Raw genomic sequence first — 18,203 nt, forward strand, 5'->3', positions numbered from 1 at the left:
TTTTGCTGTGAGACAGAAAAAAACTGAGTGCAGCAAATCTCTGATGCTTGAGGATTTGGCTGCAGTAAAGAGGCAGAAAATTTAAAGGGATACTGTACTCTGACACAAGAGTGTAGATGTGGGCCATAAAGAAAATGCATAATCTGGAAGGCATAGCTAACTTATTACTTGCATGCTATGAACACAAGAGCCTGGTGTAAGAGATGTGAAGCAGGCTCCTGTGCTCTCTGCCTTCTTCCCTTGTTGACATGAATCGTGATTGTTTCTTTTGTGTTAACCATAGGTAAAAATGTCTTAATGAATAATAAAATTGTGATCCAGCTTTTAACCAGCATTCAAAGCTGCTTTGAAACACTGGCTAAAGCTAATGCTGATTAACATGCAATGCATATCCTGTACTAAAAGGTAAAGATAAAGGGACCCCTGACCATTAGGTCCAGTCGCAGACGACTCTGGGATTGCGGCGGGGTCATGTGGCCAGCATGACTAAGCCGCTTCTGGTGAACCAGAGCAGCTCACGGAAACACTGTTTACCTTTCCTCCGGAACTGTACCTATTTATCTACCTGCGCTTTGACGTGCTTTTGAACTGCTAGGTTGCAGGAGCAAGGGACCAAACAATGGGAGCTCACCCTGTTGCGGGGATTCGAACCGCCAACCTTCTGATCGGCAAGCCCTAGGCTCTGTGGTTTAGACTACAGCGCCATCCTATACTAAACAATGGTTAATTTAACATGACATCTACAGTGAGACAATGTACCTATTTTGATGAATCTAGTGTGTTGGATTATAACTCAAGGTGGCCATATGATGGCCCTTAATTTTGAACTTTAAAAGGAGTTTATCAAGGGGTCTAAGAAGATGATTTTTTCCCCATGATGGGCAACTTCTTGAACTGGTTGTCCCTAGGCCTCCCTCTCTTGGGCAAACACAGTTTGCACAGGGCAGTGCTTAGGGCTGGACCTCTGTTGTGCAACAATCTTAATCTGAAACAGTTACCCTCAAGTGCAGAATATCAAGTTTAGTCTTGAAAACACTTAACATGCAGACATATATCCTGTTTTGGTGACTTGCACGATTTCACTTAATGTTGCATCACTACAGCTGGGAAAAAGAGCAGAGTACGCCAACTCTGTCCTTCTCAAAAAACCCCATTCTGTCTTTCTGACTTTGTATTTGCTGGTGTACCACATAGAGATTTAAAAAATAATAACTAATTTATAAATGCTTTTCAATTAATAAGTAAAATATTTTCTTTTGCAATCCTTCATGGTCCTGTGGAGTATTAGTTACATTGAAAGATGACGTGTGAAGACTACCCAGTGAGCTTCATCATATCTGAGCAAAAATTTGATAGGAGGAATGTTTGAACCTGTAGCATTCTTTCAAACAATCCAGCAGTTTTTGGTCATGGTTTTTTCAAGCATTTTTCTGTAATCCTGAGGGCTAGAGACTTTATTGACTCTCAAAATCTGACAAAAAAATTTTTTTTTAATAAATTTTATTATTGTAAAGTTTTTCTTAAAATGTGACAAAATTGTTGGCGCTGGAGGAGACACTTGAGAGTCCCATGGACTGCAAGAAGATCAAACCTATCGATTCTTAAGGAAATCAGCCCTGAGTGCTCACTGGAAGGACAGATCGTGAAGCTGAGGCTCCAATACTTTGGCCACCTCATGAGAAGAGAAGACTCCCTGGAAAAGACCCTGATGTTGGGAAAGATGGAGGGCACAAGGAGAAGGGGACGACAGAGGACGAGATGGTTGGATAGTGTCTTCGAAGCTACAGACATGAGTCTGAACAAACTGCGGGAGGCAGTGGAAGACAGGAGTGCCTGGCGTGCTCTGGTCCATGGGGTCACGAAGAGTCGGACACGACTAAACGACTAAACAACAACAACAACATTCCAGGGCCACACATCTTCCTAGGCTAGTTCAGCCTTAATATGTTATCTTCTATTTGTGTCTCATCATTCTTCACGTACAAGTCACTTTAATTTCTTTAGATACTGATTTTCAATCACCTACTTTTCAAGTCAAGCTTCTAGTTTTTTTGTTTTTAGATCACTATCAGAACTAAAGATTCTCTGGGTCAGTGCTTTAGTTAGATTCTTAAAGCTCAAATCTACACAGACAGACATGCCCATGATCCATGCTAACAATTATAGAACACTTCCACTGAAATTGTCCTTTCAGGATTGATTTTTAAATGGTTTTTAGTGAAATGGTTCCATTTTAATGGTACATTGTTAGACGACAATGGAACTATGTAGGAAGGGTCTGATTACTAATGTTGCTCATGTGAGACAAAGACTGTAGTTCACTCCTGGATAATAGCATTTCTACTCTCACAAAAAGTAAATGTAGGCATGGTGTCCTATAAGGGAAAAAAATCCCAAATCCATACCAGGCCAGTCAAAATGTCTTCAAATAGTGTGTGAGCTTTCAAGATGTCTAGAAGCTTCATTAAATCATCAGATTTAATGATAAAGAAAACTGGGGCTGTGGGGGGAGGGAGGTGAAAGTTAGTTTACGGCAAAGTTATGAATTTTAATCTAAGAACTCTTAAGATGAAATGAAGAAGTAGGAGTCATTTGAAAAAGAAAAAGCTTTTAAAGTGCTATGCAAGTTTCAGATTGCCTTTTGGGATGGAGACACATGAAGAGAGGTATAGAAAGTTTAATAATAATAATGCAGTGACTGTTTCCCCATCTCTAGAAAAATAAAATGTTTGTTACCCAGGTCTGTCTCCATTGTTAGAAAAACACAAGACCCTTCAAAGGTATAAGAGAGGAAAAAAGAGAAACTACACAGTTCTTTTATTAACAGAAGTATAGGATCATTTTAGGTGTTTAGTTTTAAAAATCAACAGAAACCAGATTGGGTCATTTATTATCTGAGGGAAACATTCCAATTGCAACTATCCAATTCGGAGTATGGTATCTATCTATCTATCTATCTATCTATCTATCTATCTATCTATCTATCTATCATCTACCTAACTATCTATCTCTATATCTTTTTATCTAGCACACCTAAAATTAATCATAAAAAGAGATGATTTTATAAAGTATTTGCATTATTATGAAGATGGGTAAATTGCTAGCTGTTCCTAAAATTGTGTGATCTGTCTTTTTTGCCCTCAGGAGTCACAGCAATAATAAGTAGCAGACTTTTGGGCTGGGGAGGAAGGAAATCCTACAGTAGGTATTTCATCTTTCCCTGGTTCCCTGGTTACTGGGAGAATGTGATATTTAACACTTTCTTGGCAGAAACAAATATATATACCTGATCTGGCTGTCATGTGAGTCAGCAGAATAGTTCGGCCCTTGCTGTGTTACTTAATCCTTAATACCAAACTTCACAAACATTTGAAAGCGATGTTTTATTAGATTTTTTTAAAAAAAGATTGGCCAAATTAAGGAGTCCATGATGTTCTAGAAGACTGCTGTAAGACCAATAGGTGGGAACTTTCTTAATACAGGTGACTTGGATGGGACTTAATTTCTGCCAGAACTGATTCCAGCGTCAAGGTTCAGTCTGGGAACACATGAAGTAATAAAAAGGGAGGGTTTTGTTGAGCAAGTGCAGCTGGATTCAGAAGTCAGTGGAGGGATGTGGAATGGAAAGTTGATAGGGTGAACCAAACAGACATTCACAAAAGTAATATGCAGATTAGGAAGTTATTTCACTTTTGTGAATGTCACTGTCTGTTTCAGTGTGATATAATCTGAAAATGAGTAGCGATCTATTTGGTCTTTAAATGGGATGAACTCCTTTAGGATTAATGAGCTGGAATATGTATGAAAGAATATGTTCTTTCAAACTGCTAACAAACAATCAATAACTAATTATCAGAAAATAGGTTTAATTAAATGTAGATTAAGCATAAAATGATTTCCCCAAGAGCCATTTTCAGATCTTTTCTTCTTTGATGAAACCTTGTCTGTTGATATAAGATGAATGTAACTTTAAAGGCTCTTATTTACTTTAAATCTAAGAATGATGTTTTTTTGGAGAGATGTCTCTGGAGACAATTATCACATCTCACAGAGAAAGCTTTTAGTTTTGAATACAACTGTGCTCATCTGACTAATGAGGGAATAAATAAATAAATAAATAAATAAGTGATGATCCTGGACACTTGACTACTCTAGAGAATTAACTTTCATCATCAATATATGGTTGCTCAATTCAAATTATGGATCTCTCTCTCTCTTTTTAATGTTGATTGCATTAGCAACTCTAACAAACACCCTACATATTATTGCAATCTTTAATGTTGTATCCAAACTGCTTTTCTGTCTTTTTCAGCCTCTTGTACCATTTCTTTTTGTGAGAGACATCCATAATTCCCATGCACAGATGGGAAACAGACACACACAGAGAGACTTGCTCATGGTAATCTTATAACTGGAGCAGTGATTTGACCTCTGTTATCCCAGGTCCCAATAGATTTTTCCTGGGACCACATTGGATGTCAAATGTTATCATTTCTAGAAAATCCTATTTTTTTTTTATCGAACTTATTTTGTCTCGCAAGGTTATACAAAGCAAAAGTCCTTAAAGGGGAGAGAAAAATAATTTCAAATTGATACAAAAGGTTGGAATGTTAATACAGTAGGGCTAGACTGGCACATTCCGCCAGTGCAAGGATTTCTGCTTGTGCAATGGGTTTTCTCTCTCTCTCTGAATCTGTTCTAGAGGGTTGGGGGAACTCAGAAGAGATTTAGGGGGCACGCAGGTGGAGCGTAGAACTTTCTGTTGTGCAAGTAAAAGCCTTTGTGCTGATGAGACGTTCACTTAGCAATACCTCAGCTGTTAATAAAGCTCACTTGTTCCTGGGATTGGTGAAGATTGTCTCCTTGGAGGTGGAGCCCCTGATACTAATTGTGGTTGCTCACTGTGGGCAGGCCAGGAGGTCCTAGCATATGTTTTCCCTTAGTCAATTTCTCTGTGCTTGTAGCCAGTAGCAAGGGTGTAACTTTTATTTAAGTACACAGAACGACTCTGGATTTTTTTTAATGGCAAAGTCCACCTTAGAAAAGTGAGCAACTTGTCTAGAATATCCTTTTCGGAAAGGAAGTCCTATATGGCAGAAAAATACAACCGTTGACTTGTGTTTCAGATGGGCTTCTTGGAAGTCATGTGTGCATTAATATAAATAAATAGAATCTGAATTACAAGAAAGCTGCTGTATTTTGGTTTCCATCTATATATTAAATTATAATAGAGGCTGTCTGGTTTACAAAGCAGACACTGTTAAAACCACAGAACTGTGAGTCTAAAGGGCTGGGGTAAAGTAACGCTGCCACTTACCTACCACACCTACTAAATGGTTTCATTCAGTCTTCCAAGCATTACCAAGGAATTGTGGATCTGAATGTGTTTTAGCAACTTCCTTTGTTGTTTTTGCCTGAGAAATTTGACAGCTAGACTTGCCTCTGACACCTGGGAGGATTCTTCCTAGCTTGAGCGAATAAGTGAATGACTGAATTCAGTATTGTTTATTTCTCACATAATGGACATTGACCACAATAAACTTCTAGTACTGGCTAGAGAAGCGTGGGAGAGTTTTGTGCATTGACCATTTCTGGTTCCTTGGACATGGTCTTCTGGAGCAAAGAGGCAGGTTTAAGGAACAGGATATTTTAACACAGATGTAAAGCAGAACACACCTTTCCCCGCATTTGAACAATTTCTGGCAAATACGGAACTTTGCTTTAATATAACAGGCTTTTTTTTGGTAGGTGCAATTAGTCAAAGCATAAATCCTGGTTCACTAGCCAAAGGATAAACCAAGAGGCAACTGCACAACTTCCTTTTGCACTTATTGGAGATAACTATTAATCTACCAGATAAGCCACATATGATGACTGTTGTTGTTAGTTACTTGTTACCTGAAGAAACTCCAAGTGACTTGCAACACTGTTATAAACCAAGTATGTTATGCATAACATAAAATGTAACACCTGCTTCCCCATAACAGCTTGTAAACCAATTTGAGACTCCCCCCCTTAAAAATATAAAATGGTATATAAACAAAATCAATAAAACAACAACAACAGCTGCAGGAAGCTTTGGCACCACAAACAATGTCATCTTGGTTTATTAGAAGCCGGGGCGGGGCGGGGGGGAGAAAAATCTTTACTTGGTGTCAAAAAGATGTCTAGGAAGGCATCTCGCTGGGGAGTGCATTCCATAGATGGAGACCCACAAATGGAGGGGCTCTCCCTCCCTCCCTCCAAATCTGCCTTGGAGAGGGGACTTGGAGAAGGGCCTCAAGTGAAGATTTAAGGGTTTGGGAGGGGTATTGCAGAACACAATACAGGTGTTGGTGATAGGGTAATCCCCCCCTACTTTATAGCATGAAACATGCATCAAAGCCTAAGTATTTGTAAATATTGCATTTTTATGTTGACTCAGATAATCATGGAAGCCTAGGTATAATGACAAGTGAGCAGAAGAGAAATTGCTTCACTTTTCAGAATTTAGCTTGGAACATAGTGTGATTCTGGATAAAAATATTGGCAAAATATGTTCTATTTTAAGGCAAAATATGTTCTATTTTTGTCATGGGTAATGCATGACAAAGTAGGCTAAGGTGACTTTATTTACCAGGCAGCATCCAGTGAAGATGCTGTGTAAACTTTCCAGCACTCATTAGGCAAAAGCCAGTTTTCTGTTGGCAAGGATGGATACCTCATAAAATATGCCGGCTATTAGCACATAAATCTGGCTGAAACATTTGAGAGTCTATCTCAAAAGAATAAATTAAAATAAGTACAACTTGGTTGTTTTGTTAGAATGAAACGTGGTAATTTATCTATGAATGATTGCAGGATCTGGGTCAGTTCATATGGGAGAGGCAGTCCTTGAGGAGATCAGCTCCTCCTCTTAGTACTCCACCAAGGCTACCTTTATCTGGGAGAAGAGGAGGAGATATAGAACAAGGTTGAGCTGAAGATGGATCAGTATGTACTGGTAAATGGATATATAACTTCTAGCAGAATAGCAAGACTATTCTTAGTTAAGTTAAAGTTAAACAGCAACAACCACAAGGTTTCCCCACTCCTTGTAAATTGGGCTGTATGAATCTCTGATCTGTAGTAACTCAAATGTAGATTTGTTTATGTGGGTCATCCCAATTATATGGGCTCATGATGTGCAAAGATAAATGGCTCCATCTTTGAGCCACTGCTTTGCATCTGGCTCTGTCTGACAAAGTAGATCTCACAAGCAGTGATGTCTGCTTTCTGAGGGGGGGGGGGAATGAATTTGAATTTTAAAATATATGTGCAAAGTAGAGTAATTTGTATTAGAAAATTTTCAGTTTGCATTAGAAAATGTTCTGGTACCCGAGAGAGTGATCAAAATTAGCATGTTTATTTCACTTGCATTTAGTAAGCGAAGCTAAAATCTCTGAAACTGCCATGCTTCCTGAATATTTATTTGCAGTTGGCACCCATTCATTGTTACTAAGATGAAATTGAAAATTTTCCGTGAAAAAACAAAGCCCTGGAAATTTTTCCATCACCGTTAGCAAATCGGAAGTCTGTCCATATATAATGCAGAACAATGCAGCATACACGTTTGAGGGGGAGGGAGAGTTTCACTATGGTGGATTTTCTTATATAGGCTCATAAAATATAGGTCTCCTCTGGTCTGTCAGGTTATGTAAATAGAAGCATATACTCTTTTGTGAGAGAGAAATGGAGCTGTAATAGAACTGTAATCGTGTCTGTGTGTGTGAGTGTATGAGAAGGGGCACTGTCACTGGAAAAGGTAAGGTGGTCTATGGATCTGGGAATATGGCTGCATCCTATTACTCTATCCCCACACTTAATTTGACACACTAGCTAAACCAAAGGCTATGCAGGATTCCCCACCTTGATACATTCCTCACACTTTCTTGGTGGCAAGCATATGAGTGGAAGATGTTTGCTCAAGCAAGGCTTTGCATCTGGCATTGCCTTTTTTTTTTTTAAGTGGCTGTATCTAGTGGCTTTTTAATTTTCTTTCCTTTTGTGGTCAGCAGAAGCACTGCTGCAGTAAAGCCGGGGACAACAGAACTGTTTATACCATCAAAGTGTCTGTTGCAAATCGTCTTTCCTTCCCATGGTTATATTAAAGCAGTCTTTGAAAATTGTGGGCGGAATAGTTATACGAGACAGCAGATCTGTCTATAAGAGGTGTCTGGACCTGTTTATATTTCAAGGGCAGACATCTTACCTTCCTTTCTTATCTATCGAAAGATCCTTTTGTTCGTAGAAAGCTCTAGGCTTTCCCTCCCTTCTATCATACATTGCAGGAAAGGAGAAGCAATTATTTGTGAGCTCCCTTAGCTGGTAAATCATTATGGTTAGTAGAAATGCCCATCTACCCAAACCCTTGACAGGATGGTAAAGTATAATTTGGTCTTGATAATCCCAACTGCTGTGAAATTGGATGAACATATAGCTTCCATGAAAGCTGTCTGCCTTTATTTTTTCCAATCTGTGAATTTGCTGTGTTGTCAGCCAACTTGGATGGGACTCACCAGCTTGTGCAATAAAGTGTTTACAGCGTTTCTGAAAGACTTGCTAGGTAGCCACCTTCTGTGCTTATCCATCATCTTTGGATCTGCTTCTCATGAGATACAGGATTGATTGACTTATCAAACGCTTGTCAGTCTCTTTTCAACTAATATTGGTTCAAGATTCTACCTTCATTTGTTTATTGCCTTCAAACCTTCTCTTTGTCATCCAAGTTAATTTTTCTCTGGGAGAAAAACTTTGATTTTTATGTGGTGCCATAACATCTGCCCTGCAATTGAACAAAGAGCAGAGACAATTTCTAGTCTGGGTGAATATTGCCACTTAAAAAAAGAAGAGAAAATACAAGCATTAAAGGTCTACTAATAAAATGATGGCCTACTTTTAGGATATTTGCACTTTAGCCATATTTATTTATTTATTCAATTTCTTTGCAACCCATTTCTATACGTTTCTTGTACTTTATAAGGTGCTTTTAACATTTGTGTGCCTTACATATCTTCAGCAGGTGACCTTTTCTCTGTCACCACATCACCCTGCTGGGAAAATGGCTATTAATATCACAGAAACTCTCCCAAGAGTAAAGTTGAACACTGTCGTTCTTAGTAGTAGAAAGCAACCTGAATATGAGAGATCACCCATAGTCCGTGATTATAACAAGCCATGAAAAGCTTTGGCCTTGTGTGCTTACCCATCCCCTGTCCTCTTTGGCATGGCTGTGAGGAAGCATTTGGAAGCTTTTGCATCCATTTCAGTTGACCACAGTTTGTCAGGCTTGGATGAAACAACAAACTGTGGTTATGCTGAACTGGAACTGGAAGCTTCCAAACTGCTTCTTGTAGCTGCATTTGAGAAGGACACTGGAGGAGATAGCATGTGACCCCAAGGTTCACTGCAGCTTCTCATCAGATTAAATGATGATTTATGATGACTGAAAATCTCAATCTCTCTCTCCCTCTCCCCCTTTTCTTGCTCTCCTCCCTCCTCCAGAAACGTTGGCTGAAATTTTGTTCTTTTTTGCAACTTTCTGTGTGAAATAACAATTGTGATTATTCCTGGGAAAACCAGATTCTATTATTTAGGGAATAATTCATTGGAGGTTGTATTTCTAATGAATATTTTTGTGGGTTTTGTGGGTTTAGTGAAATGTCTTTTCAAACCGCCAGGGAAAATCCAGTTATATGCTCAACAACTTTCTGTCCGGATTTTCACTGTTTGAAATATGGCATCCCTAATATGTTCCACATTTACTCCAAAGAGTTCAGAGTTGTATACATGGTTATGATTTCATCCTTGCAGCAACTGTGTGGGTAGGTTAGTCTAAGAGATGCTAACTGTCTCAAGGCCACCCAGTGAACTTCATGGTTGACTGGGGATCTGAACTTGGGTCTCCCCATTCCTCTTCTTATGCTATTAGTACTGCATGGCACAGGTTTATTGTTAGATGGTTCAAATAATATGGGATTTGCTTATGGTGGGGATCTGTTTCTTTCCTCTGAAAAAATGTATACTTTTTGATTCCCTGGAGTGGTTGATATCTTGCTAGTTCTAAATTCTGAAACTGTCTCTAAAATTACTTCTAATTCTCTTCAAGTGGCAAAGATACCAGAAGTGAATACTATACCTGCAGAAGTGTCCTCTTGAAATGTTTTTCCACTTCCTCCCAGTAATAGCAAAGCCAGTTCATTTAGCTATCCTTGCTACAGGAGAACAGTCTCTCCAAGCCAGGTGTGCCTTGAGTTAGCCAAGTAAATGACCCCTGTACTCACCTTTTCAGGTTGGACTGCAAAAATCCTGAGGATTGTTAGATTCAGCAGCCTCCTTTCTCTCACAGAGGTGACGTACCTTGAGCAAGGGTGACTCTCCATCAAAATAAATGGCTCAGGATTCTGTTTAGCTTTTTAAATTTTAATGTTGCAAATAAAGAGGCAGATAAATTGCATCCAGGTTGTCGTAACTTGGAAGGAATGCCCTCTCCATTGCTCTGCACTATATCCTTGATTTTGACCAGCAGCTTTCAAATCAGATATGTATTCAGATGGTCTCTTTCTTCCCCCACCCCTGGTTTTCAGTGTGATAACCTTGTCACTGTTGGAGCCTGAAAGTCTAGTTCTATAGTTTAGCTTGTCGCCTCAGGAATATTTGACCCTCCTCCCATCATTCTGAAAGGCAGATGAAAATTGAAGGTCATTCTGGGGGGTGTGGTGAAGGGGAGATGGTGTTCAGGCAACCAACGAACCTCCTTCATATTCACCTTCTGTGTTTTCTAAACAGCAAGGTATGCTGTTTATTGTTTGTGTCTCAGGATGAAATCCTGGTTGCATCAAATTCAGTGTTGCTTTGGCTTCTAACTTTAAATGAATGCCTTTCCTTAATACTATATTAAAGGAAATACAATGTCTGTTGTCATCACAAAATATTTTTAAAAACCTATTTCTATATTAGTGGTGTGTGGTGAATTTTTTTGTAGGAGAACAGTTAGGGCCGAGGTGCCAGCTTGCAGGGGCGATTGTGGGGGTGGGGGAAGGTGATGTTGTGGGTGTGAGTGTTGCGCCTCCTGGCCTAAGCTGGGCAGAAGCTTCCTGGGCTTTGGGAAGGAGGCTCCAGGCTTTAATACTCTAGGTTAGCAGGAACATTTAGGGGACTAGCCTAGTTCCCTATGTCTACTGACTGCATGCCACTGTTCTGTATATCTACTAGCTTTATAATAAAGGTTGTGGCTACTATTGTAAAACTACATGTTGGGATTTTGAATTAAGTAAACTTTCTTAGTGTTTTCTTACTATGGGCGATCCTATTTTTGGATGAGGCTCAGTCACATACTGCCAAATTCAGGCTGTGCAATTAAAGTTTATTTGGAGGTCTTGCACAACAGACCCACTTCCCATTTTTTGAAATAAGGAAAATGGCAGGAAAATGCACTGGAACATGTAGGACAATGCTTGATGCAACATCATGTCACCTCCCCCCCCCCAACACAAATTGAAATAAAAGCTTAGTAAATAGCTGGCATCATCCAACTTTCATGTGAACAAATCAGGTGACAAGTCACTGCAGACTGATGTGACTCCAGTGCCACCTCTCACCAGTGAAAAGTTGTCTTTCCCCATGGAGGTACCTGGGGATAGATCAGACAGTGAGCCTACTCTGTACACCCCTGTCACTAAGGTCATGGGGACAACTGTTCTGCAGACTCTGCTAACACAGTGTTCTACCTGTCCCACACTTCCAAGGGTGAGCTTCAGGGACTGTAAAGTTTGGGACAGTGTCTTAGCATATGCCTAGCCATGAACTTAGGCCACTGTGACTCCTGCAATCTGATTGCTCTGTAGCCTGACTTTCATAGTGTACAGACCTATGCATTAAAGCCTTTGGCAAAAACGAAGTTGGGTGTCAGAGTACTGGCAAGGGGAAGATCACTTTGTCTCCATCTACTGGCCAGGGAAGGAGCGGTTGAAGGGAGCCTGCTGCCCCCTCATCCTGTTGAAACGCAGTCAGCTCCACCATGAAGATCGTTTGACCGAAAGGTGAGATATAGAAATAATTTAAACAAATACTGTCCTTGTAACTAGCTAAAATTCAGGCAAGTCCTTTAAGCATATACTTGAACTCTACTTCAATGCAATTTTAAGCAAGTCTTTAAAGCAAAATGCTATAAAATGCCAGTTTTTTTTAAAGTGAACAGATGGGGCTTTCAGCTTGACTGGACTCTTCAAAAAGAACTCTCTCTGAAAATTTCTCATTGCCTGAAGACAGCGAACAAGCTGATTGTACAGTCTTATATGGTTATATTACAAACTAAATCCAAGCTCTCACATCCAACTTAGGGGTCTTACAGCTCCAAGGGGTGATCTGTGTAAAGAAGGACAGAAGTGGATTAATGTGAACTTTTCCCTCCCTTATTGGCCTTGCGCAAGTTGTTCTGACAGGATTAGAGTCTAAGAAGTTGGAATTGGTTGTGCTGACAGAAATGCAGGCTGGCATCAAGGAGGAAGGGATATAAGCACCAGTGATTTATTTTCTAGGGAAAAAAGTCTTGCATCTGTACATGTAATAAAATATTTACTATGGCAGCTTTTAAAAACTTTTTTTGTGGGATGTATTTATAAACATTTTTAACATCGCTTTAAAATCGACTTTAATATGTTATATTCAATACCATGATACTACATTAAAGTTTTTGCTATAGGTGTGTGTTTTTTTAAAAGGTTGGTTTTGTTCCTCATCTACCTAGCTAAGTAGAACAAAGTCTTTATTACAGCACCTACAGTGTTACAATACAGTACATGTACTGCAGCTCTTGAAAATCCCAAGGTGTGGAAGAAATTGTATCGGTTTATATGTTAATTGAATGTTAGTTGAAAGTTTCCCACAGACAATATCGAACATCGATTCAGCTTTCACATATAACATCACAAATGACATCATGTTGTTGGTGTGACTGTGGGGCACTAGGGACATTTCTCCATTTATGGTGGGAGTGTCCACTTGTACAGAACTTTCAGTCTGAGGTGTATCAGGAAAATTCTCCTTTCTTATAAGACTCCACAGCTTTCACTTTTAAATCTATGGGATGATCAGACACAACAAGGGCATTCAAAAGAACTCATTACATGGTTGTTGGCAGCAGCCAGAATATATCTTGTGCAAGAATGGAAGGCATTGCAAGGATTACAAATTTCCACATGTTATAAACACGTATGGAACATTGTGATAGAGGGAAAAGATAACACATAATTTGAATGTTTCCAAGGGATTGGTAACTCCAGAATGTTTCCATGCCATGTGTTGGGACTTCATTTCTTACACTGTTACAAAGAGCCTCTTGGACTCCATGGCTTTACCAATGCATGAAATGTGGCATTCCTCAGCATTCGTGGCTGTTTTATATATAATTGTGTCTCACCTTTTTTATTTTGTATTGACTGAGAAAAATTTCCCGCAGTCTCTTTCCTCCCTTGTTAGGTTGTGTTGTATGGTGTGTGAATATATGTGTCTGAGAAAAAATAAGATCCCAAAGTGGACTAAGGCCTGATTTATACAAGATGGCTGCCACCGGTGAAGCTCTTACCTATGTAATCACTCCATCATGTGTAAATGCATTCAGAAGTACTGGTTTATTTGTGTGTAACTTTAGCACCCCAGTAATTAGCGGGACTGATTAACCTTTACTTATTTGTTCTTGCCACCAGCCAACCCACCCACCCACCCCTTTCCTTTCCCTTCCCCATGTTATCTGGCTTGTGCATAGAGCCTGAAGACAGCAATTTCTCTTATTTGTGGTTGAGCATAAAGGATGTAAGAAGCCTTGTTAGAATAATTTTGCTGTTTCTTGTGTTCTCCAAACTGTGGTGCAAGTATGAGCTGCTGTCTAGAAGGCCAAGGGCATTTCCTCCTGGTGAACTGGATTTGCAGGTGCCTGCACAAAAAAATACACTTCCCATTCATTGCATACTGCAGTGCTACCAGGCATTTTGTGGTATTGCTTTCTGTGATCTTTCTGTTGCATGTGCATTCTTCTTTGTGCAACTGGATCCCTTCCTTCTCCCTTTCATGTTGGCATCTCTTTGTGTGAGTGGCAGACAAGGAGCTTTGATCCTGCCACAGGACTATAACTTTGTTATAGTTTTTCTGCAAACTGCTTTCCTAATCCCTGGGCAATGGGAAGCTCTCGTGTCTATTCATTGGCCATGTGCTTATGCATCATGTGTGGGAGGGCTGTGTAGACTGGGTTCCGTGATGTTGTCATGGTGTGTGATGTGCTGATCGGTGCCTTCCGTGTATGTGGGGGTGTCATAATTAAACATCATCATGATTAATAGTTGCAATGCAGTTGCGAGGGACTCTGTGGGAATGGTGGTTGTTGTTAAGTCAGTGTTTTCCCCCCCTTTTGCTACTATTGTGGTTTTGTTCCTGTTGCTAGGCGGGTATGTGAACCTGATGCCTGTGTCAGCTCTTACATCGTGTTAGCCATCCTAACTAGGCCATAGGATAGAGCTACACATCCTAACTAGGCCATAGGATAGAGCTACACATCTCTTCCTTGAAATTAACCAAACTGAAAAATAATGTCCCACTGAAATGAAGCATAATGGATTTTTATAGTCTTGTAGAAACTTAGTGCAGGAGAACAGTATCCAGCAAATTCTCAAAACAAAATGTTGAAAACATGAACATTCCTCTCCCCGCTCCCCACACGCACACAGAAAATTCAAATACTGCAAACTGGGAGAGCCCATGTTACAACCAGCTTCCAGGACTGTGAACCGCCCTGATGTCTATGGGTATAGGGCAGTATACTACTACTACTACTACTACAACTAGGTGTAAAGTGATGACATGCATAGGAATTGTGAATGCATTGAGTTTCAGCCTGTCTGTGCAGTCTGATAGAACTCGGTATTCTAAAGAACATAGTGTGCAGAGTTCTGTTGTCAACACTCACCTGCCCACTAGTGGTGGAAATGAACTTGAGTAGCAGCTGCTATGCTGAAAAGTAGTTTGGAAAATGACTGCAAATGTCCTTTTAAAAGTTATATAATTTCATTAAGGAGAGGACCGGTGTAATTCTGGAGTACTGTATTTGCTTCTATGTATTCCAGTTAAAATTGGCCAAACCACTTGGTAGCAGTACTCGCAACATAGAGGTAGTGTAAATACAAGAATAAAATCAGTCATGGTGTTGAGCTGTGGCTTCCTTTTCCTGCTTCCAGTTCTGCTCTTGGCACCTCCAGTGAATTATGCCTTGTGCTTTTACTATAAGGCCATCTGCTCCCCTTTTGCGCGTGCTGCATTCTGATGAGACTGGAAAGGTGTGTTTAAAATGCTGGTTATGAAGTCTGACAAGTTCCTGATGTTAAAGAGAGCTTGTGTTCTCTTCACTGTCTAAAAGTTTGTCTAAAATACAATAGTCAGACTGGAAATGCCTGTGCATGTCTGAGACTTTGCTCAGGCATATATGTTTATAAAATACTTAATAGCAGTATTTGTCTTAAAAGAGAAACAAAGAAAGAAAGAAAGAGATAGAGATAGAGAGAGATGAAACTGCAACAGAGACTTATCTATGAATACCCACAGTCAATCTGCATTTTGTTTGAACTTCACCTAAATTTGTGCATTGTACAATAAACTGAGACTCAGCTCAGATAAGGCTGAGGCACTGTTAATGGGCAGTTCCCTAGACCGGATGGATGAGAGGTGGTTTGCTCTTGATGGGTTATACTCCCTCTGAAGGAGCTGGTGTGCAGCTTGGGTCCAATTCTGGAGCCACTGTTGTAGCTTGAGGCCTCGGTGGTGCAGAGTGCCTACCATCAGCTTCGACTGGTGGCCCAGCTTTGCCCGTATCTACACAGGGATAGCCTAATTGTCTGTGCTCTGGTAACTTCTTGGTTAGATTACTGTAATGCAGTTCAGAAACTTTAGCTTGTGCAGAATTCAGTGGCCAGGATGCTCACTGGGGCAAGATGATTTGAACATATAACACCAATTCTGGCTTGACTGCAGTAGCTGCCAATTAGTTTCCGGACCCAGTTCAAAGTGCTGGTTTTGACCTATGTAGCCTTAAACGGCTCGGGATCTCAATACCTCAAGGATTGCCTTTCCCCATATGAACCTACCCAGACCCTTCAATCATCACCTGAGGCCCTTGTTCATGTGCTTCCTCCACAAGAGGTCTGGAGGGTGGCAACATGAGAGAGGACCTTTTCTGCAGTGGCTCCCCACTTGGGGTAGGCTCTCCCCAGGGAGGCTCGCCTGTCGCCTTCCTTACATATCTTTAGACACCAGGCAAAAGCATTCCTCTTTCAGGCCCTTTGGCTAATTAAAGAAAGCCTTTTAAACTGTGGGTGGGGGGTATTTTCTTTGTTGTTATGGTATGCATTTTTGTGTTTTTATGCTTCCAATTCTTTAAAGGATTAAACATCTATGAACATAGTGGGTATTTTTTTTTCCTAAGTAAAGATGTGTAGGATTGTGTGAACATTTTAAAATGGGTTCTTAGGGTAGTGGTTTTGTTTACTTTTATCCAGTGCTATGTTAGCTTTCAAAGGTATCTGGAGTAAAAATTGGTTGCTTAGCAACCTACTTCAGTTACAAGTGTTGGTGAATGGGTCACTGATTAGCTGCATCTGACTACGTGGGCTCTGGACCACAAGAGCTTATGCTACAATAAATTTGTAAGTTGCCATAAAACTCTTCATTGGCCATTGTATACAATCAATATTTATAAATGCCGGACATTCTATGTTCCAACAACCAAAATATCTGAAAATTTTGGTGACTGAATTTATGGCAGTTGTACATAAACATACAATACACCTTATTTTTTTTATCTGTATGCTTGTTCAAGAGTATCTGAAACAGAATTATGTTCGTTTCTATAGATCTGGTCCTGGTCCTCTTTGAAACTCTTAATCATTCACTTAGTTGTGAATTAAATTACCAATTGTTCTATGCACAGTGAAAGGTCAGAATTGATGGGACCTGGATCCCAGCCTTTGGAGGGCCACAGGTTTCCCATCCTTGCCATTTTGGATATGAAAACTTGAACAGACTGTTGTATGCCCCCCCCAATCACCTCATCCTAACAAACTTGGATACAACCTGAAACTGTAAAACATCTAGCAGAGCCTTATTTGAATGACTGCTAACTTTTCCCATACTCCATTTTCAGACTGGGACCTAAATCCAGATTCCATTCATGGCTCCAACTTCAGCCAGTTCATCTCTCCATCTCCTACCCTACACCCCCAAGTTTTGTTTACTACCCAGCCTGATGAATTCAAAAACCTGCACAATAGTTTATAACATTTGGTTGGCCTAAATTGCCCTGGTCCCCTGATGTGGATTTTGGATTTTTTCTTATGAGTCAACATTGCTATCTGTGCTTTTTTGCAATTTGAAGAGAAATTTTTTTTTAAAATGTGGGATGCTGCTCTCAGACTAAAGGCTTTAAGATTCTCTTGTGTGAGCAAGAGGCAAGAGCAGGGATAGGCAACCTAAGGCGGCCCCAATCGCCTTCTCAGTCCAGCCTGCGGACTGTCCAGGAATCAGCATGTTTTTACATAACTAGAATATGTCCTTTTATTTAAAATGCATCTCTGGGTTATTTGTGATGAACACCTGTGATTATCGCTGCTAGTTAATTTTACATTGCTTTATCTTCCCTCTTACTGTGAGCAGTTGGAGATCTCTCTGAAGGTTATTTGCTGTGAATTCATGGCTTTTCTTGCCCTTACTACAGGAAGCTTATGACGTCTGAATTCTGAAGTGCTTTGCACTGTATGTTTTGTTGTGCTGCTGCCTTCTCTTCTGATTGGCTTCAGGGAGTTGGAAGATAGCACTGTGACATGTTACTCGATAAAGTACATGGTCGCTGCTTTACAGCTTTTGAATTGCAGTGCTCCTGTATACCTTGCTTTTGTATTTTCAAGGTGGAATTAGGCACATGAGCAAGGCTTTTATAATGGGTGTTTCCACCTATTGAGAAGCGATGTAAATGCTCCAGAATGTTGAGCACTCTAGAGCAGGAACAGCCTAACCTCCCCTTTTATCCATTTTTGAGATCACCTTGAACTACTAATAGTTGGAGAGTTGAAGCCTTACCTCCCAGTTGTCTTGATGATGGAAATCTATTGCCTTGCTCTAATGTTTGGGATTATGCAGGTCTGCTA

At 40.1% G+C, this 18,203-nt stretch overlaps 1 protein-coding gene across 7 annotated transcripts in view; it reads left to right on the forward strand.

Annotated features, from left to right (window-relative positions):
* The window catches only part of TIAM1 (TIAM Rac1 associated GEF 1), a 188,100-nt gene that overhangs the window by 12,417 nt on the left and 157,480 nt on the right, over nt 1–18,203 (forward strand). The window lies entirely within an intron of this gene.

Source organism: Podarcis filfolensis, assembly GCF_964270895.1.
Source record: "Podarcis filfolensis genome assembly, chromosome: 4".
NCBI classification, from domain to species: domain Eukaryota; kingdom Metazoa; phylum Chordata; class Lepidosauria; order Squamata; family Lacertidae; genus Podarcis; species Podarcis filfolensis.